The sequence below is a fragment of the Euprymna scolopes genome, chromosome 38 (genome assembly GCF_053919585.1).
Source record: "Euprymna scolopes isolate OS-2025 chromosome 38, ASM5391958v1, whole genome shotgun sequence".
NCBI lineage: Eukaryota > Metazoa > Mollusca > Cephalopoda > Sepiida > Sepiolidae > Euprymna > Euprymna scolopes.
In genome coordinates this window covers 66,166,238-66,175,853 of record NC_136519.1, presented here as the reverse complement: position 1 = coordinate 66,175,853, position 9,616 = coordinate 66,166,238, and the positions used below count along the sequence as shown (strand labels likewise).

The window sequence follows — 9,616 nt, the reverse complement described above, 5'->3', positions numbered from 1 at the left end:
TCATGACATTTGAAATATATACTGTCATAAGATAGACAAATCTTTTGTCAAAATTTGAAAAAAAATCAAATAACGTTTTTTGAGATAATTAAGGTTAAATGTCAAGGTCAAGGCCAACTTTTAAAAATTTGACCTTGAAAATAATATCCGCAAATAAAATGGTAGATCTATCCAAGCACTTTAGAATGATATATGAATGAACTTTGTAGGCCAATAAATAACAGATATATCGTCTTTTAAAGTTGGTCACTTTTCCATAAAAATTCACATTTTTTTAAAAAGATCAAGGTTATATCTCAGAAATCCCTTGACCCTGAGATGTGTAACAGGTGCCATTGGAGATCTATAAGTGTAGCAAATTTGAAAAAACTCCGTGTCAGACATGGTTTTACCCCTGTTGATTTGACATGAAATGAACCATATATATATATATATATATATATATATATATATATATATATATATATACTAGCAGTTCAGTCCGGCTTTGCTCTGCCCCTTTATACTGTTCATTACTTTTCGTATGTATGATTATCATTTTTTGTAAAATGTTAAATATTATACCAAAAATTGGCTGAGTAATTTGGTAGAGCTCTCACAGGTGATTGACCCCACTTTTGATTCCTTAACACTTATTGTTTTGGTTTTAAATCTAAATATAATGTTTTACCCAAATTTGGAACCCTTAACATTTATTGTTTTGGTTTCAAAGCAAAATAAAATGTTTGACACATTTCCAAGTTACCTACATCTAAAATTTTTAGCATTTAGGCGCAAAATCGTCGAAGGAGTTTGGTAGAATCTGCAAAGGACAAATATTTCAACTTTGACCTTGTGGTACCCAAAACTTTCGCCCACAAACAGATTAAAATGGCTGGTGCATGTGTGAATACCTGGTCTGTAAAATTTCACATGTTTCGACCAAAAAATGGCTAAGTAATTTGATAGAGATCGCAGAGGCCAATTTTTAAAATTGACCTCAATTTTTAGCCGTTAAAATGTGTTGTTTTGAGCTAAAGTGTTATTAAAAGTTTTACCCACGCCCACGTTACGTATATTGAAAATTAACGTGTTTAGACACAAAATGATTTTCCCACATCTCAATACTCCTTATGTCAAATCTCGAGTCTGTAGAGCGAAAATTCGGTACTTCGGTAGGTTAATGTACACACACACACACACACACACACACACACACACACACACACACATTTTGACGTTTGATCCCGTATTTTTTAAACTATAATTTCTTCATATCTTGAAAACTACTCGTTTCCTGGAATTTTAACGGTTTTGTTTTTCGTTTTGGGCACCTCATAAAACTGTAATAGTGAAAGTGTAAAAGATATTTTGTGGATGGAAAGATACTACACCTTTACTAATATTTCAATTATAAGCATTTGTTATTCTAGTTTTGCATATTGTTTACAAAATATCTGATATTTCCCCCAAATCATCCTGATAGAGAGGAGACTATAAATTGCTTCTATTGTTTCAAATGATCCGTTTCAAATGATCTGAACAAACAGCAAGGAGAGACTTGATTCCAAATATTTTATATATTATATCTCTCTTCTCTGGTTTTCATACATAAAGTAAAGTTCGTAGTTTATGAGGATATATTGATACTGAGGATATTCATAATCTTATTTAAAAAAAAGAGGGGAGATATAACATATGAAAATATTTGGAATGAAGTCCATTCTTGCTGATATTTCAGATTATTTGAAACCATAGCAGCAAGTTTTAATCTTCATCAAGGCCACAGGTTTGGGGCATATATATATATACATATATATATATATATATATGTGTGTGTGTGTGTGTGTGTGTGTGTGTGTGTGAATTTTAACTGGTTTTAGTACGTTGCCACCTCTAATACAACCCCAAAGCTTACATAATTTCATAATTTCGTAACTAGTAACGATTACTTTAATGGATGTTTCAACACAAATTTAGTAACTTTTAACTTGAAACGCAAGCAGCTCTCTGATATTGTTACATTTAGACTGGTAATTCTTGGCAATAAAACTTCCGTCATATAAATTCTGTTTAGTTTAAATTAGAATGAAGAAAGGTAAATTACAAGCAGTATTTATAGTTAGATGAGTGTTTGTTGTGGATGTGGGACCATAAACCAAGCATGAAAATACTGCTGGGGGTAGAAAGAGGCTCACAAATTCCTTTCTATCATAAAAGACGTTGTAGAAACGAACAGGGTAAACATGTTGAATTTCAATGTATTGTAAAACTATAAGAATTTTCACTGAATCAGAAAATACTCAATTTTAGCAATAACGTACTTCGTCTTGGGTCTTTTTTATTCTCATACAGATACAGGATTGTGTCAAATCCGAGAAAATGTCTAAGGCAGTAGAGTGATTCACCTATATTTAAAAGGACATAATTAATATATTTGATGAAAAGTTTCTATTTAAGATCTAAAGTTACGCTTATACCTAGAGGATTATAATTGCAGGTTGATTCCTCTGTTAAAGAACCACCCATTTAATTTAGCATGTATTGAAATTAGTATGTAATGAATTAGCATGTATGAATCAGTATGTAATGAAAAGGACATATCTCGGTTTTAGGCATGTTAAAAGTAACAACATAATTTTTCTGATTGCACGCCATACTCCAGACTTAAAACAGTAAGCAACGTAAAGATATATATCATTAATTATCTTTTAAATGTTGCCATAGATTTGTTGAGTCCATTTTGAATTGAATTTGGATGATCATTGATGACAATCAGGAAAGTACTTCAGTCCAGAATAGATTTTTGCGGAACGCCTGTGTTGGACCTACGAATATCTTATTTAAGAAATCCATCAGAGATGAAACATTTAAGTGGTGAAAAGTGTAGTAATTTCGATGGTGCTTATTTCGATCAATAAATATTTGTTGGAGCCGAGATATGCTTGTCTTAATTTAAAAATTAATAACCGCAAGAAATTGCTTGTTAAATGGCATATTAGGGATGTCTTTTTTGTCAGGTTTATCTTAAACTCATAAACGTCCATGTGTGCTTTATTTTACACAGAGTAAGTTCCTAGAAATGTTAATCAAGTCTTATAGAAAGCAAGAACGTGCCCCTTCCTCTTGTTTATAGAAAAGCTATTGTCTACGCAAATTAGAATAATAATATTTTATCTTGACGATACATAAAATATCGAACAAATACTGGCATTTACGAAAATGCGTTAAGCCACTTTGCAACATAAACAAAAGAGGTATGAAAAGTTATCAAAACAACAAGCGCCCCCCCCGCAAAAGATAGCATATGGGTTCGAGAATTTTTTCAGCTGAAAGATTCTCAAATTGACCATTAGAATTTTAATGCGATCGGGATATAGGTTTAACGTTTCCAGCTTCTGTAAGAAAATCAACAAATCTTAAGGTATGTCATTTACAGACGTTGTTTAATTTACGGTTTTAGGATTATGCCCCAACTTTTCAAATCATTGTTATTCCTATGATCTTGCTTTCCCAAATAGCTTAAATCAATTATCAGGATCATATTATCAGAGAGTGCTTATTACGCTTTCTTTTCTAACAATACTACATTCTGTGTCATCACATGACACCATGCCTGCTTTTATCTTACGCCTCACTCATTGCCTCACAGTTTATCCTCTGTGTTGTTCAATTAGAGATCCAAACATTTGCACGACAAATAAAAAAATATACACATAGTTAATCTTATAAGCATTCGATAAATAAGCTAAAATAATTTTCTTGTGTTAGACATTGCTTGTCCAATTGCTCAGTTAACACTGTGAGGTGGCCGGAGAAGGTGGACGTTGTTTCACTTTATTCCCACGACATACATGAAGCAATACGACAAAATATACATCATTGACTTTTTGTCACTAAAAACAGAAAGTTAGAAGCCTTTTTTCTCACTTGCGGATAAAATGTAGCAAGCAAGGACAATCCCAAGGGAAACTCCTTGTTTCTCTCATCGACTGATCTATCGCCGTCACGCACGTGTAACGGCAATGGCGTCAGAGTTGTATTAGGGTCAGGACGACGGAAAGGAGGAGAATTCTCCTCTCCTTCTTCGCGTCACCAAGTCCTTCTGGCAGACAATCATTGTTAATTAATAATTTCGGTGGAACATTACATCGATCGCTTCTTTCCCCGCTAACCTAACATTGTTTGTTAGACAATTATTTTCTAAATATTTCTTTAGTTTGTCTTTCTGCGACTGCAAAAAGACTAGTTCCAAGGTCAGATTTTACTGTAGAAAATCCAGCGCACATAAAATAGGCAAATCTTAAGGGATACAATAGTTGTCAGAATCGTCCATACGAAAACCTCATACACCTGAACACATCAAACAGATTTCTAGGGTAGAAGGTAATACTTGGAAAAAGGAACTTTAGTGAACCACTTTGCTATGTGAGTATATATATATTTTTTTTACTTTGACATTATTTAGATATTAAAGAGTTCGAAAGGCAAAAAGAAGTCCGGAACTGTCGATAACTTTCTTTTAAAAAAAGGTAATCATTAGTTGATAGTCTTACTATAAAATTGGTTTATATTTTTGCACGCAAATTAATGAAGACAATCATTTATGTCAGCTGTGTTTGTTATGAGAGTTGGAACATACACTCGAGTTGACAAAATCTGACGTCTCCAAATCGCTATCCGTTAGCATTTTACTACTACTACTACTACTACTACTACTACTACTACTACTAATAATAATAATAATAATACTAATAATAATAATAATAACTAGCGGGACCTGTGGAAATTCCACAGCAGCATTTTTCCTATGCAATATATTATTGCTGGGCATGCTGTGAGCGTTCTATTCAGCATGAATGAAGACACAGTAATATTATTCTAGTTTTTTTATTATTAAAACTGTGCTGCCCCCTTACTAAAATAATAATTTTAATATATTTCCTGAGCTGATTATTTCATTTCAAACACACCGGTCAATTAACTCACATTTTATCATTTTTCATAATTATTGAATATGTTACTATGTTCGACAATAATTTTGCATAATTTCAACCCACATTATCGCCTATCCCTTTACTAAATATTAAATTTTATATATTGTATCGGCTGATTTTTTTTATAAAAAACACAACTATTAATTAACTCACATTTCATCCTTTTTAATAATTCTTGGATATAGTACTAATTTTCAGAATAATTTTTCATCATTTAAACCCACCATATCGCACACCTTACTAAAATAATAACTTTGATATATTGTCTAGGCTGATTATTTCATTACAAACACACACACCAATCAACTCACATTTCATCATTTTTCGTAATTCTTGGATATGTTACTAATTTCGACAATATTTTTTATAATTAAACCAACGTTGTCGCCCAACCTTACTAGAATAATAACTTTGATACATTTGCTGGGCTGATTATTTCATTACAAACACACTAATCAATTAACATCCATTTCATCAATTTTTATAATTCTTGGGTATGTTACTTGTTTCGAAAATCATTTTTCATAATTTATACCCACATTATCGCGCCCTCTTAATAAAATAATAGCTTTGAAATATTGTCTGGGCTTATTATTTTATTACAAACACACTAATCAATTAACATCCATTTCATCAATTTTTATAATTCTTGGGTGTGTTACTTGTTTCGAAAATCATTTTTCATAATTTATACCCACATTATCGCGCCCTCTTAATAAAATAATAATTATTTTATTACAAACACACAAATGCATGAAACCACATTCAATCATATTTCATAATTCTTGCATATGTTACTTATTTCGACAATCATTCTTCATAATTTTAACCCAATTTCTCGCACTTCTCTCTTTACTAAATAATAACTTTGATGTATTGTCTCGGCTGATTATTTCCTCACAAACACACAAATGAAGTAATATTTCATAATTTTTTCGTAATACTTGTATATGTTACTAATTTCAACAATATTTTTTCATAATTTAAGCGATCCTTATCTTCTTCCCCTTTACTTATATAATAACTTTGATATATTATTTAGGCTGATTATTTTATTATAAACACACCAATCAATTAAGTCACATTTCGTAATTTTTCGTAATTATTGGGTATCTTACTTATTTCGACAATGATTTTTTTTTATAATTTAAACAATGCTCGTCGCCCTCTCTTACTAAAAGATTTCTTTGATATATTTTCTGGGCTGATTATTTTATAAAATCATAACTATCAATTAACTCACACTTCATCATTGCTCTTAATTCTTTGATATGTTACTCATTTCGACAATTATTTTTAATGTTTTTAACCATATTATCAACCACCCACTGCAAACATAATAACTTTGATTTATTATCTGGGATGATTATTTCATTTCAAACACACTAATCAATTAACTCATGGTTATTCATTTTTAATAATTTTTACCAACATCATCGCTCCACTTTCTAAAATGATAAATTTGATATATTCTCTGTTCTGATTATTTAATTGCAAACACACTAATGCATTAAATAACATATTATCATTTTTCATAATTATTGGATATGTTACTAATTTTGACAAATATTTGTCATAATTTAAACCATCCTTATCCCCCTCTCTTACTTACAAAATCACTTTGATATTTTTCCTGGGCTGATTATTTTATTACAAGCAAACACTCGATTAACTCACATTAAATCTTTGTTCATAATCCTGGATATATTTCTAATTAGACAATATTTTTTCATAAAAAAAACCCCTCATAATGCCTTTTCCTCCTACTTATATAATATGTGTGATATATTATCTGGGCTTATCATATCATTACAAACACACCAATCAAGTAACTCACATTTCATAATTTTTCATAATTCTTGGATATGCTACTAATGTTGCAATAATTTTCATAACTTTAACCCACTATGTCGCTTTTCTTTCTTAAATAATAACGAAGACATATTGTCAGGGCTGATTATTTAATTACAAACTAATCAATCAATTCGAGGTATTCTCATAGTATATATGTTTCACCTATCTTATCTAAACCCAGGTGACGCCGCATATTCTGCTAATATATATCGTTCACCTATCTCATTTGATCCTGGGCGACGCTGGATATTTTGCTACTATATGTTTTCCACCTATCTCATTCAATACATAGCGACGCTTTCTGATTGTATATATTCGCACATCTCATTCAATCCGTCGACTTACTTCATATCCGCCACCCCACTGTTGAAAATATACATGAAATAATGTACTGTCTATATAGTAAAATGTTTCAGCCATTTCCGAGGGCCGACTTTATATCCCAAACCCACTGCTAAAAATATACATAAATTAATGTAATGTCTATATAGAAAACTGTTTCAGCCTTTTCCGGGGGCCGACTTTATATCCCCAACTCACTGCTAAACATATACATGAAATAATGTAATGTCTAAATAGTAAAATGTTTCAGTCATTTCAGGGACTGAGTTTATATCCCGAAACCCACAGTTAAAAATATACATGAAATAATGTAACGTCTAAATAGTAAACTGTTTCAGCCATTTCCGGGACCGACTTTATATCCCTAATCCACTGCTAAAAATATATATGAAATAATGTAATGTAAACTGCTTCAGCCATTTTCGGGACCAACTTTATATCCAAAACCCACTGCTAAAAATATACATGAAATAATGTAGTGTCTAAATAGTAAAATGTTTCAGCCATTTCCGGGACTAAGTTTATATCCCTAACCCACTGCTAAAAATATACATGAAATAATGTAATATCTATATAGAAAACTGTTTCAGCCATTTCCGAGGGCCGACGTTATATCCCCAACCCACTGCTAAAAATATATATGAAATAAGCTAATGTCTAAATAGTAAACTGTTTCAGCCATTTCCGGGAGCGACTTTATTTCCCAAACTCACTGCTAAAAATATACATGAAGATAATGTAATGTCTATATAGAAAACTGTTTCAGCCATTTCCGGGGCCGACTTTATATCCCCAACCCACTGCTAAAAATATACATGAAATAATGTAGTGTGTAAATAGTAAAATGTTTCAGCCATTTCCGGGACTAAGTGTATATCCCTAACCCACTGCTAAAAATATACATGAAATAATGTAATGTCTATATAGAAAACTGTTTCAGCCATTTTCCGGGACGACTATTATATCACAAACCCCACTGCTAAAAATATACATGAAATAATCTAATGTCTAAATAGAAAACTGTTTCAGACATTTCCGGGGGCCGACTTTATATCCCCAACCCACTGCTAAAAATATACATGAAATAGTGTAATGTCTAAATAGTAAACTGTTTCAGCCATTTCCGGGACTGACTTTATATCCCCAAACCCACTGCTAAAAATATACATAAAATAATGTAATGTCTAAATAGTAAACTGTTTCAGCAATTTCTGTAACTGACTTATAATCCCCCACCCACTGTTGAAAATATACATGAAATAAAGTAATGTATAAACTGTAAACTGTTTCAGCCATTTCCGGGACCGACTTCTCATCTCCCATCCTACTGTTAAAAATATACATGAAATAATGTAGTGTCCAAAACGTAAATGTTTGCAGCCATTTCCGGAACACACTTCATATTTTCCACCCCAATGTTAAAAATATACATTAAATAAAGCAATGTGTAATGCGTAAACGGTTTCACACATTTTCGGAACTGATTAAAAATCCCCCACCCCCCTGGTAAAAATATACATGAAATAAAGTAATGTTTAAATCGGTAAACGGTTTGAGTAATTTCCGGGACTTACTTCATATCCCGTAACTCACTGCTTAAAATATACTTGAAATAAAGTAATGTTTAAATTATAAACTGTTTCAGCAGCTTTTCGAAAGTAATACGTAAAAACATTAACACGGTTAGCGATTAGGTAACCATTGCTTCAACATGAATTTTTGAGTGTACTATCAGTTTCAGCATTCCAGTTACTTAACCCCCCCTGTTTTGGTCTTGGTTAATGGAGGAGAAATCCTTCATTACTGATACAATTCTTATTGAGCCTCTTTTGGGGAGCTTGTTTCCCCCTAAATTTTTAACCGACCTCATGTTCAATTCCGACCTTGCCGGGAGGCAAGTAAACAAAAAAAAAAAAAAAAAATCAGAAGTGGCATTTTCCAGGGCATTTTATAATTAATCGGAAGTAACACTCTCAGGGCATTTTGTAATTAAATCAGAAATTACTTTTTCTAGTTACTTTTTAATATTAAAACGTGGTTACATTAAACATAATACCTATTCAAAATGCCTACCCACAGGACAGATTTAGATACTAGGGTCGTTTTTTTTTAACGTGGAGAAAAAAGTGTCTTAGTCGTAAAGGATTTCCTTCCACCGAGAGAGAAGAAATTGTAATGTAGCATCTAAAAAACAGATACTACACTTTGATCTTAGCCAAAAAGCCAAGAGAGACAAATCATATTTATTAGCTTTGCCTCAACAGCGACACCAATTTTTTCCACTTTTACTATTATTATTATTATTATTATTATTATTATTATTATTATTATTGTTATTATTATTGTTATTATTATTGTTATTGTTATTATTATTATTGTTATTATTGTTATTATTATTATTATTGTTATTATTATTATTGTTATTATTATTAATGTTATTATTA

At 31.4% G+C, this 9,616-nt stretch overlaps 1 pseudogene; it reads right to left on the bottom strand.

Moving 5' to 3' along the window:
* Positions 1–9,265: 9,265 nt before the first annotated feature.
* On the bottom strand, positions 9,266–9,408 carry LOC145263470 (U2 spliceosomal RNA; annotated as a pseudogene).
* Positions 9,409–9,616: the final 208 nt, after the last annotated feature.